Consider the following 22,977-nt stretch of genomic DNA (forward strand, 5'->3'; position numbering starts at 1 on the left):
AAACAACCCAATCCAAAAATGGGCAGAAGACTTAAATAGACATCTCTTCAAAGAAGATATACAGATTGCCAACAAACACATGAAAGAATGCTCAACATCATTAATCATTAGAGAAATGCAAATCAAAACTACAATGAGATATCATCTCACACCAGTCAGAATGGCCATCATCAAAAAATCTACAAACAATAAATGCTGGAGAGGGTGTGGAGAAAAGGAACCCTCTTGCACTGTTGGTGGGAATGTAAACTGATACAGCCAGTATGGAGAAGAGTATGGAGGTTCCTTAAAAAACTAAAAATAGAACTACCAGACGACCCAGCAATCCCACTGCTGGGCATATACCCTGAGAAAACCATAATTCAAAAAGAGTCACGTACCACAATGTTCACTGCAGCTCTATTTACAATAACCAGGACATGGAAGGAACCTAAGTGTCCATCAACAGATGAATGGATAAAGATGATGTGGCACATATATACAATGGAATATTACTCAGCCATAAAAAGAAACGAAATTGAGTTATTTGTAGAGAGGTGGATGGACCCAGAGAGTGTCATACAGAGTGAAGTAAGTCAGAAAGAGAAAAACAAATACCGTATGCTAACACATATATATGGAATCTAAAAAACAACAACAAAAAATGGTCATGAAGAACCTAGGGGCAAGATGAGAATAAAGCCACAGACCTACTAGAGAATGGACTTGAGGACACGGGGAGGGGAAGGGTAAGCTGGGATGAAGTGAGAGAGTGGCATGGACATATATACACTACCAAATGTAAAATAGATAGCTAGTGGGAAGCAGCCGCATAGCACAGGGAGATCAGCTCGGTGCTTTGTGACCACCTAGAGGGGTGGGATAGGGAGGGTGGGAGGGAGACGCAAGAGGGAGGGGATATGGGGATATGTGTATATGTATAGCTGATTCACTTTGTTATAAAGCAGAAACTAGCACACCATTGTCAGCAACTATACTCCAATAAAGATGTTAAAAAAAAGAAAAGTGTGCACTTGGGGAAAGGTCTCACAATACACACTTCATGAAACTTCAGGCACCTTGCAAGGCCTTATCCCACCTGAGTTTCACCATCTCCCTAAACTGACCTCCTACCCCTCCCCCTCCTCACCAACCACACTCCAACTCCACGACCTTCCTCTGGTTTCCCAAGCACGGCACGTCATCCTCCCAGGCTGGGGCATGTGAAATGCTGTCCCTGTCACCTGGAACAGTCTTCGTTTGGATGTCAACATGACTTACCCCTCCTCACCCCCTCACCCCTCCACTGAGGTGTTCCTGGACACATCAAAATTACACACACACACACACCAGTACACACATACACATTTCTTATCACTAAGCCTTGTTATGATTTTTTCCCCAACACTATAAACTGGATTTTGCTTAGTAATTCAGTCATTTTCTGTCTCCCTACCTAAGATGTAAGATTTATGAAGGCAGGAATTTTTGCTCACTTCTGTATTATCTAGACTAGAAGACTGCTTGGAACACGTATGTGCTCTATAAATACTTGGAGAATGGATGGATATTAAAAATATAAACAATGTACCAGTTTAGTCTTCAAATAGAAAAAGACTGAAGGTTCCATGTCCTAAGAATAATATATGGTTAATTTGTGTAGTTGATTTACTTAGCTGAAAACCAAACAAACGGATAAAAGCTGCTGTAAGAACAAGGTTCCATACAGACTTAATATTTAAGAAGAAAAACAATCCCCCCTATAGCACTAAAGGAGATGATGACAACTGTTTAGAAATATTTTCTGCACAGGGGAGAAAAGTTGCAATGTTCCCAGGTGGAACTGTCATGAACTGAAGCATATTGACAGAAGACAGAAAAGTTAATGAACACAGTTTACATTTATAAATCTTACGGAAACAATGATACATAAGGCACCCCACAGAGAACGAAAAGTACAAATTCTGATTATCTAAGGAAAAATTCTAAGCAAGACTCTGAGAAAACTAATTAAATATGCTGAAGATGGGGGAGAGCCGACATCACTAAAGCATTGCTCCGTTACACTGATGGATGAGCAAACTGAATTAAGGAAATTGAAGGGCCAGGTCATTGTGGAACAAGGGACAGAAAACAAGCCAGCTCCACCAAATCGAGGCACTTCAAAAGAACAAATTCAGAATAACTAGTTTATGAGTAATAGCCATATAATTTATGCAAATTATAGACATACAGAGCTCTGTTTCATGTGTTCTGACAGACACAAAACCATTGTCTGAGAAATTCACCCATGTCTCCAAAAGCTCAGGGATGAGATTATGTTGTACACAACAGTCAGCACATTAACTATGTCTTCTTCATTTTGATGAGCACAGGATTTGGCACTAGGCCTTGCTCTTAGCCTACTCTGAACAAGTGTTTACTTCATGCTATAATGAATATAAATGAAAAGGCAAATAATGACCTCAGAGTTTCCAAAGAATGGTACGATACTACATATTCCTACTGGGATGGTAGAGATTACAAGAAACACATGCAGTACCAAAGAGTAAAATCCACAGGCTATGTGTTCGAATCAAGTCGTATATCCCTAACCTCCTACAGCAAGAGAAGCGACCTGCTCTATCCTTAATGCAAGAAACATTAATAGATGCTTGCGATGAGAAAAGATAACCCAGCCGGGCACTGTGTAAGGTAAAAAGGTGTACCAGGGGTGCGGAGAACTGCAGTGCTAAGAGAACAGAAGGTGGAGGTCTGGCACGTCTGTACTGGGAAGGAGTGGAGCCACGTGCACCTCTGGCATGTGGGGAAAATACAACAGGCTTGGGCACAGAGGCAGAAAGATGGCTCTTGGGGGACGGCTTATAAAGATCTCGCATTTCCTGGGAAGGAAATACACAGCATCTGGATCACACTGGGAACAGATGAAACATATCGGGGGGGGGGGTGCTTCTGGAGTCCACAAGGGTGGGGGAAGGAGTGAAGCTGATAAGTGCTTCCAGCAAGGACGGTACTCACGGGAACATTGAGGGAAAAGTAAATATTCCTGAGTCTCACTAGGGGAACATGAGGGATTTTGTGCTCGCTGACAGATGCAAACACTGTTAGGGAAGCGTGGATACAAATGAAGCCTTGAGGAATATGTCGAGAATGGAAATGCTAATTATAAAGCAAAGGGAAGCTGACATAGGTTGTGCATTGGTGACGGGTGTGTAACAGGGACTCCATTCCAGCTGAGTGTTTCAAGCCCACAGAAGGAAAGATGAAAAATATAACCATGGGAAACATGATTAAAAAAAAAAAAAGAGTCTACCAAAGAGGAAAGAAGAAAACTCTGGAAAGCACTAGCAGATGGTTTAAAACTTCTGCAGAACTTTGACAGATAACTAAAAGTACTTCCAGTGTCTAGGTAGAAAAAAACAATACCCATGGGATTTACTGAGGAAAAAAACAAAAACATGAGCTATGAGAGTGAACAGATGGTATATCCCAAATAAATATGAATGCCGTTTGTCTCTTCTTGAACACAGTAACCCAGATTCCACTTTTTTTAAGATTATATTTAAGGATTTTGAATGGGAAAAATATAAGACTGTCAGAGCATTCATGTACGAGTTTCATCACACAATTATGGCAATTTATGGAATACTGCTGGGATGACATAGCACTCACCCTGACAGCACACTTAGGCATGTCTGAAACACAGACACAATCACTTCCCTAGAATGTTAACAAAATTGCTTAATATGAAATAGCATTGATTCAGCTTTGAGGGTACAAATCTAACAAGTCATGCTCTCCCCACCTGTCACCAAAAATTTGATTCTGTGGGTGAATCCTTGGATAGAGAGACTACACATGTAAGTCATTTCATGAGCTGTAGCCATGAAATACAGCTACTGCAATTCCAGGATCCATCACTTACTGTTGCCCTGGAATTGTCCCCAGCTGCCTCTGTGGAGTGTGAGTCTGTGTTGCTTAAACAGAAAATACTGTGTTGAGCTACAAAACAGAAAGTGAATGGCCTGAGAAGGCGGGAAATTTAAGAGGTCAGACTTTCTGATAGAATAGAACTCTGCAGGTACAGCACAAAGAAGGAAAAAGGCTGACATTCAGGACGTGCCACTCTTTCTCCAGGGTCACCTGCCTCGATTGGTAGCTCCTTCCAGGAGCCAGAAATCTGCCTGTGTCCTACACTATCTTCTGCTTGGGTTCATGTCCAGTCAGGAAGAAGCCTTTTCCTTTCCATCACCACTGCCACTACTATTGCTCCGACCCTCCAAGTTTCTCTTCTAGGCAACAGTTTCATAACTCACCTGGCTGACTTCTGCGTTGCTACTGCTGCCCTCCCGGCATCCTACGCAGTGATCAGATCTCATCCCATCTGACAAAATCATTCCCCCGCCTATCTGCCTTTAATGGCTTCTTCTCACATACAGAATGAAGTCTACACTCCTACCCAGAATGATAGGCAAGAGATTTCTTGACCTCCTCCAGCCATATGCCTTTCCATCCCCACCTCTCACAGCTCACCCACACCTGCCTACCCAGTTGATGCTCCAGCAAAAGCGAATTCCTTGTCAGCCAGCACAGACCTCGGTACCCAGACCATTCCATCCATCAGCAGTCCCTTTCTTTTTTTTTTTTTTTTTTTGAATATTTGTCTCAGGGTTTATTAGCTTATGTAAACCATCATTCTGCTGGAGCATGCCTTGTTAAGGTTTTAGGGTTTTTTAACTTTTTATTTTATATTGGAATACAGCCGATTAACAATGTTGTTAACAGTTTCAGGTGCGCAACAAAGCGACTCGGCCACACATATACATGTATGCATTTTCTGTCTCTCCAGTGACCTACCATTTGCTTTAGCAGTGCTACTCAGGGTCTCAATGCCTCTGGGAAGCATTCCCTCATTTCTCCAGTGTCAATAATTGTCTCCCTGTCTGTTTATAAGCTTTTGCCTCTGTGCATATCACAGTGGAATTTAATTATTTGTTTAAGCGTATACCTTCCCTTCTTTATTGCGATTTTCTTGAGAGCGGAGGCTATTCTTACATAGTTTTCTAATCTCAAACGTTTTGTAAAATGTAAGGTATAGTCAGCTTACAATATTTGTTTTTGCATCTGTGCAGCACAGATTAATTGGATAAAAATCATCTGGGGGGAACAGGGATGCACTAAAAATACAAAGTAAGAAAAATAATAGAGCAGACATTAAAAGAAAAATTAAATTATAGAAGTTAGTGTCCTGAGATCAAAATAGCAAAATGCAATAATTACCTATTAAATCGGAGTACTGTGTCAAAACAGTAATCCATTTGTTTAAGTATAGGCAAAAAATACCTAAAATTTATGCACAAAAATCATGAAGACTGTGTGAGAAAATGATAGCTATATAGATTTACCTTCAGTAAAATATACCTCTGTGTTAGGGAAAAAGAAACAGTGATGTACTGCCAATAGAGAGTAGCAAAGTGATTGCTGTGTAAATGGGAGAGTATAATGCATTCTGCCAGAAGTGTCAAATAAAAAAAGAAGTTTTATAAGGCAGCCCAAGACATGAGATGCTTTGAAACTCTTCACCACACGAGGGTACATACGGTAGCCTCAAATTGTAAGAAAGAGTCCCAAACCGTAGACGTCATATGAAATCTGAAATTGATGAATGCTAGAAGCGATGATAAATTTTATTCAGCCTGAGAAGAGAAATGGTAATCCATCTGTTGGGCAAGGGGGAGAAAAAAAACATGTAACTTGGGACAAGAGGAAGAAAGAGTGATGGTTTCATATACTGAGAAGAGAAGAGACTTTTGTGAGCTTGAAGAGAGTTCAATAGAGGATCCCAGGCTGAAAGATAAAGGGAAGAATTTGCCGGTGGGGCTGTAACACTAGTACTGGGGATACAATAGAAGAGCCTCATGGAGGAAAGGGTGCTGCTTCGGGAGCCAAAGGAAGGATTGCCAGGAAGAAAGAGCCGGCCGCCTACAACGAAAGAAGGGACACTAGACAGAGGAGCAGAGCAGAGACGTTCCAGCCTCATTCAAAAACAAGAACACAGGCAGTTGATAAAAAACAGTTTCAAAGAAGGCAAGATATATATTGATAGCATGCAGAACAAAGAGAACACCAGATGCATAAAAGGAAATGCTTTGATCTTTAGGCACTATGTGAGAAATCCAATGATAAACGTGTGAGGAAACCGGATGCACCAGACGTATAAAAATGAGAAGGAAAACATCACTCTTCTAGACTGTCCACTGGGAAGGTGGAAAGAAACTTTTTATGCTCAGGATACTCAATGCTTTTCTGAGAAAAGGAGTAAAACTTTTAAAGGAGAGTTCTGAGAGCAGGTAGCGGAGATGAAAATATAAGTAAATTCAGTAACAAAAGAGTATAAAGGGGAAAATTATGATGAAATTTAATAGAGTAAAATAGGAAATAACTAATGCCTATAGAGAGTGATCTACAGTCTTACCTAAGTGTGAGAGTTCTCAAAATCAGGTTTCTTTAGCCGAGATGGGAAATGAGAAGCAATGATGATGGACAAAAGCACAGCACCCAGAGGAAGAGAAAGACACTAGGCCTTCACCTCTCCCCATGCGGGTGGCCAGCCTCTTGTAAGCACTCAGTGGGAGACAAGAAAAAAAAATGACATCCTTGAATGCAGATAAAAGAAGATTAATATATTGAATGAGCAACTCTATTTTTTAAAATTTGAGAGTGTTCTGTGAATAAAAAGAACTAAGTTTTTCTATGATTTAGGATTGATCATAAAAGCCATGAGGTCTGCCACAGTTTTTATTTAATGGCAGGGAAAAAATTTTCCTGCTGAATACAATTTAAATGGAGAGTGAGAGACCAAAATAACATCGCATTTTAATTATATCCCCCAAGTTGCGTACATTAAATATACCAGTTAAATCTATTCGTTATCGGTGTGAGTGTTCGTGGATACGTATTTGTATATGTATGTCAAATGAACCTGCCCACCTCCTCTGTAAAAAGGCCAAAACCTAAGTGCCAGAGAAGACAAAACTAAGCCCAAGATACTGTGTGTAACTTTTAGGCATTTTTGACCTAACTGAGTGGTCAAAGTGGATGTGAAAAATGGGTTACTAACAAAGGAATTAAGTGACTTGTATAATAAAGCAATGTTAGAAATATGACAATTTCTTGTGATCATTATTATCAAATAATTCAAAAGAAGAGTAGTATAGAAGGATTTAGAGCAAAATTTCTGGAGTAGCCTAGAAAGATTTAAGGAAGTCCAGTTAGCTGAACCTGGAAGGAAAGCAGCAGTTCATCCTATGGGTGGAAAAAAACAAGCAAGGGTTATGGATTCTGAAGACAGAAACACTGAAAATAAAGCACAAACAGATAAAGGGTTAAACTCTGAGTAATATTAAGAGAAAAAATTAATAAATAAATACTTCCCTAGACTGCAAGTGAGATGTAAAGGTAATGGCGGATAGTGGATTCAACCCCTCTCCCCCTTCAACAGTAATCCAGGTCCACTGGGGAAAACTGCAAAGTCAAGACTGTCTTCCCCAATCTCCTTGCTGGTAGGTGTGGTCATGAGAACGGAGCAACGTTTGATTCTTCTGGCTCAAGGCTTCTAGAAAATGGATGTGCCTGCTCTATAGGGGACGGAGGGGCCACAGGACAGATGGAGCCTGAATGCCTGGGTCACCATATGGAGGAAACCTGAAAAATCCCTCCTGGACCGTCACGGTGGAAGGCCTAAAGGTAAGGCTCAATGTTTTGTGCTGCTTTGACATCTGTCAGATTGGGAGGGTCTGGGCTGGCCTTGCTGTGTGTTCCCCTCCCACTCTGCTCCTGCACTGAGGGTGCCCCAGCCAGACGACCCTCCTCGAAGGACCAGGCACAGTTCCTGCTGACCCCCAAGGAGCGGGTTTCAGTTCCTGCCGGTCCACGAAATCATTCAAATAAGGCAACCACATCTTCTCACTGGAACCAGGAGACACCCTATCCTCATGAGTCTACAAAGCCTGTCTCCCACAGCCCCTGGCTGTTCACTCAGTTCCCAGGTGCAACCCCCATGCAGCCCTGCACACCGTGCATATCCTCCTGCACCAGGCTCTGAGCTCCTGTGAACTGCAGGCAGGCTCACCTGTGCAGGGTCAGGTGTCTGTGTTTGACCCTCCCCATAACCCTAGAGCAAGAATCCCTCCCTCATTAATAGGGTGAATAGGAAGCAGTTAAAACATCTGCCTAAAAACAAACAAATTAAAAAGAAGAAACAGAAACCTGATATCAGATCAACTGAGTCAGAATCTCTGAGGAGGAGGGGACTGGGGATCAATATTTCGTAAATACTCCCCCCAGTGATTCTAATGTGCAAACCTGAACTTGAGAACTTACTGTCTTAAAGGCAGGGGCAGCCCTCCCTCTTGACCTTTGCCCTCTTGGACTGTGCAAACAAGGACAAACCTCAAAAATGGTGGAGCAAGCAGTAAGAATTGGACTTCCCTGGTAGCGCAGTGGTTGAGAGTCCGCCTGCCGATGCAGGGGACACGGGTTCGTGCCCCGGTCCACGAGGATCTCACATGCCGCGGAGCGGCTGGGCCCGTGAGCCATGGCCAATGAGCCTGCGCGTCCGGAGCCTGTGCTCCGCAACGGGAGAGGCCAAAACAGTGAGAGGCCCGCGTACCGCAAAAAAAAAAAAAAAAGAAGTAAGAAGAATTGTGGGTGCCTGAAATCTACCAGCTTAGACTTTTATAGAAGATCAAAAGGCTGTTATTTTCTAGCGTACTATTTCCGGTCTATTTCACAGCAGCCAAACCTATAATTTTTTTAATTGAAGTATAGTTGATTTACAATGTTGTGCCTAAAACTTGTATCTTAACTAAAACACAAACTTTGATCCTGATTCCATCACTGTCACTTATAGGGTTTTATTGATAATAGCAAGAAATTCTTTACACTCTCCCACTGAACTATTTCAGCTTTAAAAGTGGATGCAATTATTATTTCACACCCATTTAAGGAGCAATAATAGCTTAAGATTCCAGAGCAAATGTCAGATACTATGCTAAGTGGACCAAAATTGAGTAGATTGGTTTGAATTTCACTTGTTTAAACTCCACAACAACACTCTTCACAAATGAGAATGTTTACATTCTTACAAATAAAGAAATTGGATCCTGGAGAGCTTAAGAGAAGTCCCCAGGATTATAATACAGCTGGTAAAAAGTGACGCTGGGACACTAAAACATTTCTGCTTCAGAGTCTGTGCTTTTATCTATTATGCTACACAGAGGATCAATGAAATGAGAATTAACATATGAAAGCACATATTAGCGTGTTTATCTATAGTGGGCATAACCAGGTCTTTTCTCCTTCTCCCCTTCTTCTAATCCTCAGTGAACACACACACACACACACTTTTTTCCCTTTCTGTCACAAAATTACGCATAGTAAACAGGAGTGTTCCAGAGAATGACAATGAAGGCAAGACTCAAAAGGCAATGAGGGAAAGTTTCTTTCGCCTGGGAAGGAACATTAAATCTCTACCTAATGTGAAAAGGAGATACCCCATCTCCCCCACCCATATTCTTCAGCACCACCCTCCAAATGCAAAGGGGAATTTGTATCTACCAACCCAACACAACATTCAGCGTGCCAAAGTGAAATGAAAGGCCGCTGATCAAACTCATGACCGTAAAATAACATGCGAACTTTTGTTTTGCCAAGAAAACTTAAAAACAACATTCACAGTAAAAGTACTCCGTTCTGGGGAAAAAGAGTTTCAATGGGGATGCCCCAAGGGCATAAAAGTGTCACAAATTGAATACATGCTGAAAAGAGATGTCCCTCCCTGAACACGTTAAAGGGAAAGACTGTCACACACTAGACACGTCGACAGGGAAGATGTCCGGGCGGGGTAGAGAGAGGGGTGCACTGCTGGAGCATATGGTAATAAAAGACGAAACACTAGAATACAAAGGAGTATGACTGACCCACATGTCATAAAAGATGACACATTTAAGATGCTGTGAGGGAAGAGATGACTTATCAGAGAAGTTAGTAGGTAAAATATGGAATGTTTTACTATTACCAAGACAGATGTTGCCTTGTCAATAGCTCTTCTGAGTCAGCTTACCAGGCTTCTTTTTTCCTTTCATGTCGGTGGGTGGGGCAAAAGAATTATAAGGAAGCCTCCTGAGATCTTCCAGTCTCCCCAGTATTCCCCTTGTTTTTACTGAATGCATTTAATAATTCAACAGAATGTGTTTTCCAAATCTGTTAAGAATAGCAGGATAGGGGCTTCCCTGGTGGCGCAGTGGTTGGGAGTCCACCTGCCGATGCAGGGGACACAAGTTCGTGCCCCAGTCTGGGAGGATCCCACATGCCGCGAAGCGGCTGGGCCCGTGAGCCATGGCCGCTGAGCCTGTGCATCTGGAGCCTGTGCTCCGCAATGGGAGAGGCCACAACGGTGAAAGGCCCACGTACCGAAAAAAAAAAAAGAATAGCAGGATAATTTTTACTTCAAGGAGCAATAAACAAAGCCAGAAATATGAAAGTCTCCAAGCAAGTTTAGGAATATACAAACAAAATAATTTCCCAATAAATAGTATTAGAAACCTCCTACCATCTTGGCTTTAAGATATTGTTGAGCTGTTTACTTCTTCACCCATGCTATGCATCTAATGTTCACTGCAGGTAAAATTCATCCTTAGAACTCTATTCTCAGAAGGTTTTTTGGGCTCAGATCTACTGTGAAGGGAGAACGAGAAAATCAGTGAAATACCACACTGACTATGGTTCCAGGGTACCTTCAAACCCTCAAAATTCCAAACCCAAATTATTTTTTAAATTATTTTATTAATCTGCAAAAATATCAGATGTCTGTCTGGTAAAATTGTTCGAAGGAAATTTTAAATAAACTCAACTTTCTAAGCTGGAGAGGAACTGCCACTGATCTTCTAAGCTTTTTAAAGTCCTACCTGTGTCCTAAATGTGCTACGAAGCCATTGCTTGAAAAGTTGTATCCACAAAAAACAGTACAGATTTTGAAAGTGTTGTTTTGGGAGACGCTGTTCAAAACTGAAGTCAGGGGAGGGTTTTCATCCTGTCTGTGCCTCTTAGTAGCTCTGTGACTGCAGATAAGCTATCTAACATTTTGGTATCTCAGTTTCATCTTCCGTAATATTACAATGATAATAGTCTATATATCACAGACTTTCCTAAGAATTAACTTTTATAGAGTACTTAGGATAACAACTGAAACAGACATATTTGATGTTACTCTATTATTATCATATGGTCTATTATAAACATGCCCTCAGCCTATTACCTGGATATAGATTAAATCTGAATAGATAGGACATTTTTTCTTTCAAAAATTTCAAAATATCAACATACTGTTTTCCCTCTCGAAAAAGCAAGGATTAAACAACAATGAAAATACTTAATGCTGTTAAAGGAATGGGGACGGTTGAATCAGCATCTTCTCACTCTGCTGGTTCAGGGCTAACTTGGTTAACCACCTTAGAGCCTAATCAATTATTCTGCCATAGTTTCTTGAAGAATAGAAGAAAATATACCAAAAAAGAAAACAGTGGTTAAAGCTTTGTAGCATGCACTATTGTAAGCATTATTGTTGCTCATACAAGATTGGCTAGAATATGACCCTAAAGCCAATCTGCAAATTCCTACAGCACAAGGTAGAAGTTTATAGAATATCTTAAGAGACATAGATAAAATGCTGAGGATTTAGAGGTGGAAACGTTGCTACCAATTGAGAGTAACTTCATCAAGCTTCAGGCGACCCTGGCATTTGTGCAAGCTGGAATTTAGACTATCAGAGAATGAATGTAGGAAAACCTTTGGTATTATGAGAAAAGCGTCAGATATAGGACAGGACTGGGCATAGTTAGGAAACAGCAAGCCACCTAGTTTGTCTGCAAACTGATACACATAGACAGTCTTTGTGATGTCCCAAGTCATCACTGGAAAACCAAAGGCATGGAGTCATGTTATATTGGGGCAGTTGTTTAAAAACAAAAGAAAAAATCAGGCAAAATGGTGTTTAACTCATTCTTTTAAGTAAGGCTTTAAAATCATGAGATTTCAAATAAAAATCCCGATTTCTAGAACATTTTGGATTGACATATACACACTACTATATATAAAATAGATAACTAATAAGGACCTCCTGTATAGCACAAGGAACTCTACTCAGTACTCTTTAATGACCTATATGGGAAAATAATCTAAAAAGGAGTGGATATATGTATATGGATAACTGATTCACTTTGCTGTACAGCAGAAACTAACACAACATTGTAAATCAACTATACCCCAATACATTTCTTTTTTAATAATAAAATAAAATCACAAGATGTCAAATAAAAATCCCAGTTTCTAGAACATCTAGCCTGAATCCTGGCCAGAAGTGGCCGTGTCCCCTTTGACAGTGGATGTGCTTCCCCCAGCCATCACCAGGCACGTGGCGCCTTCACGCTGTGCCCACCTCTAATTCCTCCTCTTCTCTCAACCTTTCCGAGAGACTGGAGTCTGCTGTCCACAAGAAGACGTTAGAAGCCTGATGAATGGAGTGAGTGAGACTGTATTTCAAGACTCTACTGTCTGTGTAAGTTAAAAAAAAAAAAGGGGGGGGGGATGTGTTCGTTCAGTAATTTATACCAGGCTAGGCCACATCCAAGAGGAATGGGAGGGCTTCACCACCATGAGTGTTGTGTGGAGGGACGGGAGTGGCTGCTGATTTAAAGAACTTTTTTTTCAGTTTTCCCCCTTAAATCAAAACCAGCTTGAATGTTTTATTTCTTTCCTCTCCATGCAAATACATTTTTCCCTTCCCTTCTTCCAAACAACATAAAAAACATGGACACCTGTTCTGAAGAGTAGAAAGCTCTTTTAAATGTTTAATTAGGGCTTCCCTGGAGGCACAGTGGTTGGGAGTCTGCCTGCCGATGCAGGGAACACGGGTTCGTGCCCCGGTCTGGGAAGATCCCACATGCCGCAGAGCGGCTGGGCCCGTGAGCCATGGCCGCTGAGCCTGCGCGTCCGGAGCCTGTGCTCCGCAACGGGAGAGGCCACAACAGTGAGAGGCCTGCATACCGCAAAAAAAAAGTTTAATTAATATTCATTCCATTAGCTTAGTCCTTTTCCTAGCCATGATGCTAATACTTTCTGGCATGTATCAGATTAGTATGTTTCTTAATGCTCTTTAATGTCATTAATTTCTTTATGATCTTGGGCTCTTTTAAAAAATTTTTTTTTCCATTTTCATTTTTAACAGAGATGCTCTCAGAGTCTCTCAAAGGAGCGGATCTAGGAGAGCTTTCCCCCTGAGATTTTAGTTTATTTAAAGAATGTAGGGTTTTTTTCTAGGTAAAATGATTTCTACGTAAAAAGGATTGTGAAACATAGGAGATGCTAGATGCCTCCCCTTGAGAACAGGAGTCTCTGTTCCATAATGATATTAGGAACATTTGCTGAACGCTTATGAGCCAGACCCCTTTCCCTTTGTACTAAATGTGTATTAACACATTTCCTCTTAACAGTGATTTAAGCTTCAGAATCTAAGAGCTGACTCCACACTGCACAGATGAGGAATTAAGGTGTAGAACATGAAGTAACCTTCTCAACACACACAGCCAGCTGGGAGCCGAGACAGGCTTCACAGGCAGGCAGGCAGGCTGGCTCCAGACCCCCACTTGGACCCACCAGGCCATATGCCTACCTGTCTCAGCCCAAGTGACACACACAACACAGTACACAGGACATGGTCCAAGGACACTCACTGGCTCTGCTTCCATTTCATCATCAAGGGCTCGACTAAGTATAAGGGTCACACAGGAAAAACAGAACCTGTGAATGTGTAGTGATCATTTCAGGTGGTAGAAAACATGATAAAACATGGGACATTAAGTCCTTATTTATGGCTTTCATTTGCAAATTCTGTCATTTTTTTTCTTTTTTACACTCACACATGCACCCAGTGTAGATGTAAAATATAAGAGATTCTTATATCATGATTCTGGTTTGATCAACTATACATCATTTTTTAAAATTTGAAACTATAGAAAAGTACAGAAAATACTACAAGAAATGTCCAGATTTCCATCACCCCAGGTTGACTACTGGTAACATGTTTTCTTTATCTGTCTTTCAAGGTGAAATCAATGAAACAATGAAGATAAAGTTGCAGTGCCCTCTAGGGAACACAACTCTTTTTCCCCAGCATGATCTCGTTTTCTTTGATTTAAGATGCTGGTTCACTGCCAAGAGTGAATCCTTTTTCAGCCAAAGATAAATCTTCCCTCAGAACTCACCTCCCTCCCCAAGAAACATGTAGAAAGAGTATCTCTGAAACTGTTTGCAACTGCCTTGCTTAGGTCAGCTAAAAACCTGAATCGTCTTTAAATATATTGATTTATAACGGTTCCAATTTCTCCTGTTATCCATTAGGATAACTTCATAATAATCTATTTCCAACCTCACAAATACTCCATCTGAAATATTATTTATAAACCAGTATCTCTGGAGCCACACTGCTGAAGAACTTGACATTTTTCCTTGTTTTTCTCATAAAATGTTTTCTAGATTTCAAAATAGGTTCCAGAGAACTTCTCTACAGAAAAGCACAAGAACCAGTAAGTGTTCTTTAAGCCGCGCATCAGTCAACAAAATCCTTTACTCCTGTCAGCTGAAATTGGCACATCTGTGAAGAGCCAAGTTTCATCTTTCCATCCCCTGTAGTATGTTCTGCTTTGAGGAAAAGGTGTGTAAAGCACATAACCTTCATGCTTCCAGCCCCTCCTCCATTTTCTGTTTCTAAAAGAATGTAGCAAATACGCTGTTCCCTCCATATCCCCCTGCGATTAGCTTCTAAAGCTTTTCTCCTGACTATGTGAGTGTCTAGCTGCTGCTTCACTTGCGAGAATAGCATATTTTCTCCTCGTTGGTGTGTAGGGAACAGTAGCGGTGCAGACGTAATAGCATAAACGAGATCCCTGGATCCAGGAGGATTTCTACATAGTTGGGCTGCCTGGTTGTGGAGAGACAAACATCAGTGTATCTAAAACCAGAAAACATCAATATTTGCCTTTTTTTTGCGGTACACGGGCAAAAAAGCACAGGCTCCGGATGCGCAGGCTCAGCGGCCATGGCTCACGGGCCCAGCCGCTCCGCGGCATGTGGGATCTTCCCGGACCGGGGCACGAACCCGTGTCCCCTGCATCGGCCGGCGGACTCTCAACCACTGCGCCACCAGGGAAGCCCTTGCCTTTATTTTTTAAATAAAACCTATATTTCAATTAGTCACATCATTATTCAGCCTGTGTAAAGATCATCACTACTTATAATAATCACATATCCACATATACAAACAAACAGTACAATTTGGAGCTATACGTGAAAATAAAGACTGTGATAACTCCCACTGTGTAAAGTAAAATGTGTCAAACACTTGCACATGTATGACATTATACAAACATACACACATTAAGAGGTAGAATTATAAAAACAATCAATATTCCTATGTAGTCTGTTACACAAGAATATGACTAATGCATTTGAGAAAATGAAATGAGATTAAAGTTAAAAATATCTATAGATAGGAAACACAGATCTATTCCGAATGTGCTACAATGCAGCCCATTACAGACCAGCACCTGCTTCTGTGATCACCTCCCGCTCACCAAACTGCATTATCTGGTAAAGGAGGCTTTTGTCATTGATCCTTATAATCCCTAGATTGGACAGAACTGCCTCCTGGAAGACAAAGGCCTGGTTCCAGCACATTTTGACATAAGCAGCACCAAGGCAAGTTTTTGTACAGGGTCCCCAAGGTCAGACAACGTCATCTCTGACCTACTAAATCAGCTCTCTGAAAGTTTCTGTGTCACTCTTTCTAATATCCAAAAGGGCAGTAGCTTCCAGGGCCACCCATGACCCATGGGTCTCATTCAACACCTTCTAGGGGAAGAGCAGTTTGTACCACTGATACCCAATTTGCTCCCAAATTCCCCAGCACTCTAGAATAGTCAGAGACTACACACTACTGAGATGCCCTGTGTCACAACCAGTACACCGCTCCCCAATGTCACCCCCCTCGTGCTTCTGCCTTCCATCTTCCTCCACACTGGTTGTAACTCACACCCCCGCCACGTCTGCCACGGCGCCTGCTGACACCATGGCCCTCTGATCTTACCAGGGGTTTGAAAGTCTCTGCTACCCTCCTCGTGATCCCCAGGGTGAATTACAGCCTGGCTGGAAAGCAAAGGCCTTGCTTGAGACACTGATTTGCAGGAGAATATTAAAAAGATGACACGAGTTATTGCCGCTCCCTGGTCACCACCACATACCCTCGGGTTTACAAGTCCCCACGTTGGGGAACGTGACACTCTTGGAGAGATTCCGTGTCCACATCCAGGGTGGATCCATTCAGATAAAGACTCTTGGATGCACCTGAGCGTCTCCAGGAGTGTCCATTAACTAGGTGCCAGGATTCCCCAAGGGACCGCCTCTCCTCTAAGGCTAAGAATCTAGCCTTAAAGTCTCCGGTCACTTTCACAGACGCCTAAAGGCCAATAGACATCCAGCAGTGCTGTCTAGTTAGGACTACCCCTGTCCCTGAGATGGGAAAATGCTTTCACCCCATAGGGCTCCTAAAATACTCACTCAAATCCAGGGGCCTGGGCTACTCACATTCATCCCATTCTTAGAGGCTCTATCTTATATCAGTGGCGAGTCAAACCATAGTTTTCACTCACTTATGTTTCCTAATGGGTAAACTCCACAGGCCCTTACCTGTCTCTCTGCCCATGAGCCTTTTTCTAATTCATTTCCATTTTTCTGATACTGAAAAGGCTGCACTAAGTTTAGTGGTCCACGCGAAATATCTCTGGAGCCCTATGAAAGGAACGTCACTATATGCAACTGTACAATATTGTTGCCAGGGTTTTTGTCTATTATTCAGGACATACACACTTAATTTTATGCACCCCTTGGTGTTTTCTGCATCCGGAAACAGACTTTCCCCCATAAAATACTATATTCTGTTTTTCACTTTATTTTACTATGTCTGCTGTTTTGTCCCATCTTGTGCTCTTCTCTAGTCTTACCATTAAGTCTACTCTTTTCAAATCTCATCGTATAAAAAAGGTAACGTTAAATAATATAAAATGTCATCTGTGTGAAAAAGTAAAACAGACCAATTTAGGTAATGGCCCACTTTAAATAATAGCACATAATCTGTGAGAAACCCCTACATCATATTTTGATTCCTAATTTATACATTGACTCTGACATTTAAAATTAAAAATTCATATGCCGTGATGCCTTGTCAAATATTCTGCCAACCAAGCCAAATAATGTTCGCACTAAGTGACATGTCTCCGATACATAATCAGACCTACCACTGAGGGCAAGGAGAGGAAAGGGGAGTATGAAAAAGGGAGATGTGAATAAAGAAGGATAGGGATTTTTTAAAGTGTGCATTAGGGCATATACTGTTTCCTGAGCTTCTTTTTCCAAGAATTTGTCAGCCAGTTTCAGGAAATCAGTTGCTGTCTCAGTTTTACACGTGAGTTTCCAAAGCATCAGAGTTTTCCAGCACTAAAGGAGTGTCTAATACCATGCCATGCCCGACTGGTCTGTCCCTAAAGGGCCTGAAAGGACCCAGGTTATCTCAGAATATATAACCAAAATCAGTTTCAAAAGCAGCAAAATGTAAAATAAAAGAGTAGATAGATATAGAAACAAATCAAAACCCAGCAGAAAATAACACTTTGGTCCCATCTACCTGTGATGTAAAATCCTGATCTAGTTCATACTGCATTGACAGCACAGTTCACATTCAGAACCTTGCTGGTGTTTGTTTAGGTTTTCTTAAGGTCTTGAAATTTACTAAAATAGGTTTTAATATTTATCTATGTGGAAAGTTGTTCATTAGCTGCCGGAGGAAAGGAAAAGTTTACATAAAGGATCTGCACCTACAATGAAGACAGAAGAGATTAAGATGAGTCCTGAGAGAGAAAAGAATGACTTCTGTGGAGGAGGTGAATATATGTGCACACTTCCCCTTAGGGTTCTGGGGATGTTCCCAGTGGGTAACACAAATGCCTGCAGCAGGTGTTCCCTCTCTGTAGTTTGTTGTCAATGTCAAAGAATGAAGTTATTTTATTTTTTCCAGCTAGGACATAATCCCAACACCTTTGTTTGCCTTACATGTCACCTAAAACTAACCACAAATGAAATGGTTTCTTTCTTCTTTTTTTTTTTTTTACATGTCAGTAAATCAAAACAATTATGCTAACAGGTTAACTGAGCCTCTAAAGTGTCTGCCAGCCAGAGATGGGCTAGTGTGCCCTTTCTTCACTGACTCTGTGGACGAAGATTGTCACCTGCCGTATCAGTCAACAGGGTGTTGCAGCCATCAGCCACTGTAGCCGCCTATGACTGTGCATGTTGAGGGGATGCAGGATGGGGAAAAGCAGGCTACTGCTTTTAGTTAAGATGCTTATCAAAGGAATGATTTTAATGAGCCCAGACTCTTGCATCTTCCCATACACAGATAAGCGCTACATTCGTGAACTTGAGATGTCTATTTTTCTTTAATTAACAGTCATTTTTGTTGCGCTGACTACCTGTCTTTTTGGGTTTTTTTCCTTCAAAAACTCCTATATTTCCTGGCTCCTCCCTTACCTCTTGGAAACCGCCCCTCAGAGCCATCTGAGAGGCTGCTTCCCAGGATTAGGTCCTCAGTATATCCACCAAATAAAACATAATTCTCCGCTTTTAGGTTGTGCGTTGTTTCCTTTCAGTTGACACCTCTTACGGTCTGCATCCAAATCCTCTGCTCTGTTAGCATCTGCAGCTTTTGTTTTTTATGTAAGTTGTACTGAAGAAAGACTCCAAATGTGAATGATCACAATTCCAATTTCACCAGGCAGCACTTCTTCCAAGAAGGGTTCGGTGCCTGACGTCACGCCTAAAACGCTGGGCCCGCCTTCAAAGGCTCCTTCTCTTGATGAAGAGAGGGACAGAGACAGACGGAGAGAGACAGGAAAGGAGAGAAAGAAGATGGAGATAGAAGATACAAAGATAGTACAGGTGCTGACAGTGCCGGTTTTAGAAAGGCGATCTAATGGACAGTACAGTGAATATGGGCAACGATATTGTACTATCATCATTAAACTTGCTAAGAGACTAGATCTTAATTATTCTGACCACAAAAAAAAAATCGTAATTATGTGACATGATAGAAGTACTATGGCTACAATGGCAATCACATTACAGTATAAATGTATCAAATCAACATGTCGTACCTCTTAAATATAAACAATGTTATGTACCTCTTAAATATAAACATATTTGAGTTAAAAAAAGGGGTCCCCAAACCTTACCCCACTGTTTCTCTCCGACTCACCAGGCTGGGATCCAGGACAGCCACACTTGTTGCTCTAACCGAGACATTCTGTTTATACGTACATTCTTTTCTATTTTAGGATGTCTAGGGAATCTCAGTTTCTCTAGTAGTAGCTCACATTCATTCCTCCAGTTACCTCTGCTGTCTACAGAACACAGTGCAACCCCCAGGAATCCCTTCACTACCTACCTTCTTCACCGCACTCCAGCCTCAAGGCCATCATACTTGGCTGCGCTGAACCACCTCTGTTCCTCTGTATGCACCAAGACCGTTGCCCAGCTGTCCCTTTACTTAGGCATCACAGTGAGGAGGTCCTTCCCCCTTACCTGGAAGCTCCCTCTGCCTGTCATGTCCTTATAAAGTGCTTATGCAGTAGTTTCAAATGCCAATCAACTTTCACTTCTTTGAATGATTTTCCAATCTCCTCCTCTGAAAAGATAACATTTACTTTTTCCTCTCCTACAGCATGTAATCTATGTGGTTTCACTTTGTGTTTTATGTTTCAGTGGGTTTTTCACTCACAAAAGAAGATGGATTTTGAGGCCGAGGGTGGAGAGGTCTGGCTTATAGTAAGTAATGGCTGGCTGCTGGATGAACACATAGAAGAATTCTTCTTTTAGCCATTTTTTAAATTGAAGTGTAGTTAACTTACAATGTTACATTAGTTTCAGGTGTACAGCAAAGTGAAGAAGAATCATTTTTTAATCTCGTTTCATTACTCAGAGTTAAAGGAATTCCTACATTGTGGCTATTAAAAATACACTGAATCCCTATTCTAGTCACAACTGCAGGCTGGTCATAGGACAAATTGTAAAGAAGGTAAGCTTTACAGGTTTTATTCCCTTTGAATTAAAATCTCTTCAGCTCTTTTCTATCAAAGTCAATTTTGTGTTCCCCCGGCTGCCTAGAATTCTCTAAATTTGTCCAGCTTCCAACCCAGCCATCCCAGGAAAAAAGTCTCACTTTCTAGACTCAGCTCTTCCCTGAAACTCAGAAAACCCAATGACCTTAGACTTCACACACAGGAGACAGGGTGCACAAACCCTGTTTCCTGGGCTACAGAGGACAGTTGGTGACTGGGCTACCAGGACAGGGGCGCTGGCTCCAGTGATCTGGCCAAAGTACTTAGGGGTCCTTTATAATGAGAAGAAAACCACCACCCCTCTCCTGTCTCTTCCCAGAAGCCACAGAGCAAAGCAAAAACAGGCCAACCTTCCCTCTATTTACAACAACACGATGCCTTTTATGTTAATTATTTTGTTCACTTAAAAGACTCTAGAGTTGTGTTTTGTTTTGATTATATTTGAACAAAAATTCTCCAGTTGCATGAATCCACAAACTGATGTCCTGGACACTGCAACTTCCTAGCAATGAACACATATAGGAAGAGACGTTCTTCCCTCCAAAATTCACAGGTTAGAGACCCATTATTTCCTTTTGAGCAAAAGCTCAATTTAATCAGAGGTGCAAATAGAGTACCTGCTGACTCTTCTCCACACCTGTATCCTGCAGAGAGTAAGCAGTGACTCCTTCAAATATTCCTTCAAATTTTTGGTAGATGAGTGAAGATCAAAGTAGATCTAATTTAGAAAATCCCTGCCTGGCATGGAAGTTATGCTTCAGCAAAGCGTAAAAGTAGAGAGTGTGAGGTTTGCCAAAAAACAAATGTAATTCTTTTTACTTTTCTAAATGGAAAGTGGTGAATACAGACTCTGTAAATTTGTTAAGACATGAGTAATGGGATCAGAAAAGAACTAAATTCCAGGTGCAAGTTTAACAGTTCCAAGCTGTGAGACCTTGAAGCTGTTTCTCCAGTCATAATATAGAGATAACAGAAGTGCATTCTGAATTGGCCTCTGGAACAGAAAGCAGAAAAATCAATGACACCATCACTCCCACCCTAATAGTTAGAATCAGCTGGATACACTAAAATGCTATAGTTTTTAGAAACATTCAAGAGCTGAGGATACAAAGCAACCTAAGTGAACTGAAGTCAAGAAAGTGATGAGCCTTTCTGAGGAGAAGAGAGACCTGTGTGCTTTCATCCCACACACAGTGGCTAAAAGACACCACCTTACACAGTCACATTTCTAACAACGTTTCATCGCTACACCTGGGCTTCCCGGTCAGGTTACATTCCCAAGGCTCCCCAATCACAGAGAAAGTCTTCAACCCCCTGCCAACCCTTTCCTGCAGGCTTTCACAAAGTGTAGGAGTGAGTGTGCTAAAGGCTGAGAGGGGGCATGAGAGCTGAAAGAGACCCCCCAAACTCAGGACCAGGACGACTGTCAAGTGCAGGACAAAAACTGGCAGTGATAATACGAAGAAATGAAGTCATCATTGAATGACCCTCGTGAACATAGAAGTAAAACCTTTCAGAAAAGGAGCAAAGTGAAGTAAGTCAGAAAGAGAAGGACAAATATTGTATGATGTCGCTTACGTGTGGAATCTAAAAAAAATGGTACAAGTGAACTTATTTACAAAATAGAAATAGAGTTACAGACGTAGGAAACAATCTTATGGTTACCGGGGGGTGGGGGGAAAGGGGGGAGGGATAAATTGGGAAATTGCTATTGACATATATTCACTACAGTATATAAAATAGATAACTAATAAGGACCTACTGCATAGCACAGGGAACTCTACTCAATACTCTCTAATGACCTATATGGAAAAAGAATCTAAACAAGAGTGGATATATGTATACACATAATTGATTCACTTTGCTGTACAGCAGAAGCTAACACCACATTGTAAAGCAACTATACTCCAATTAAAAAAAAAGAAAATTAGCTAATTAAGTACAGCAATTTGTAAAAAGGACAGACTCCAGATGGAATGTATCTCAGGAATGCAAAAGTTGTTTCATCACATGAAAAGGGTCCAAGTACATCACGTATGTTAACGTATATCATGACATTAACATAATATGCTATGATGTTAACAGAATAAAGGAGATAAACCATATAAATATCTCAAGGTATGCATAAAAAAAGTATTAATAGTATCCATTCAAGATTTTTAAAAACCTCTCAGAAAAATAAGAATAGAAGGGAACTTCAGTCTGTTAAAGGACATCTATGAAAACCTATAGGTAACATTATAATTAGCAGTCTATATAGATATACTGAGCAGTCAATATACAAGACTTATTATCAACATGCAACATAATTGTATTTCAATATGCTAGTAAACAATAATTAGAAAATAAAATCTAATAATATATATAATTTACAAGAACATTTTTAAAACTGAAAACTAGGAAACAATACTGAGAAAAACTGAATAAGATACAAATAAACAGACACATGTATTCACTGCTCATGTACTAAAGACCACTATGCCGTTAAGAGGCCCATTCTTTTCCAAAGTTCTCTATAGATTTAACACGATTAAAATGTCAGCACACTTTTTTAGAAAATGACAAGTTGATTCTAAGATTTATATGGAAATTCAAGGTATCTAGATCTCGTTGTGCAAAAGAAGAGCAGAGTTGGAGAACTTTATCACCTGAGTTCAAGAGCTGCTATAATACTGCAGTAATCAAGACAGTCTGGGATTGTCCTAAGGATGGACAA

Source organism: Globicephala melas, chromosome 1 (genome assembly GCF_963455315.2).
Source record: "Globicephala melas chromosome 1, mGloMel1.2, whole genome shotgun sequence".
NCBI lineage: Eukaryota > Metazoa > Chordata > Mammalia > Artiodactyla > Delphinidae > Globicephala > Globicephala melas.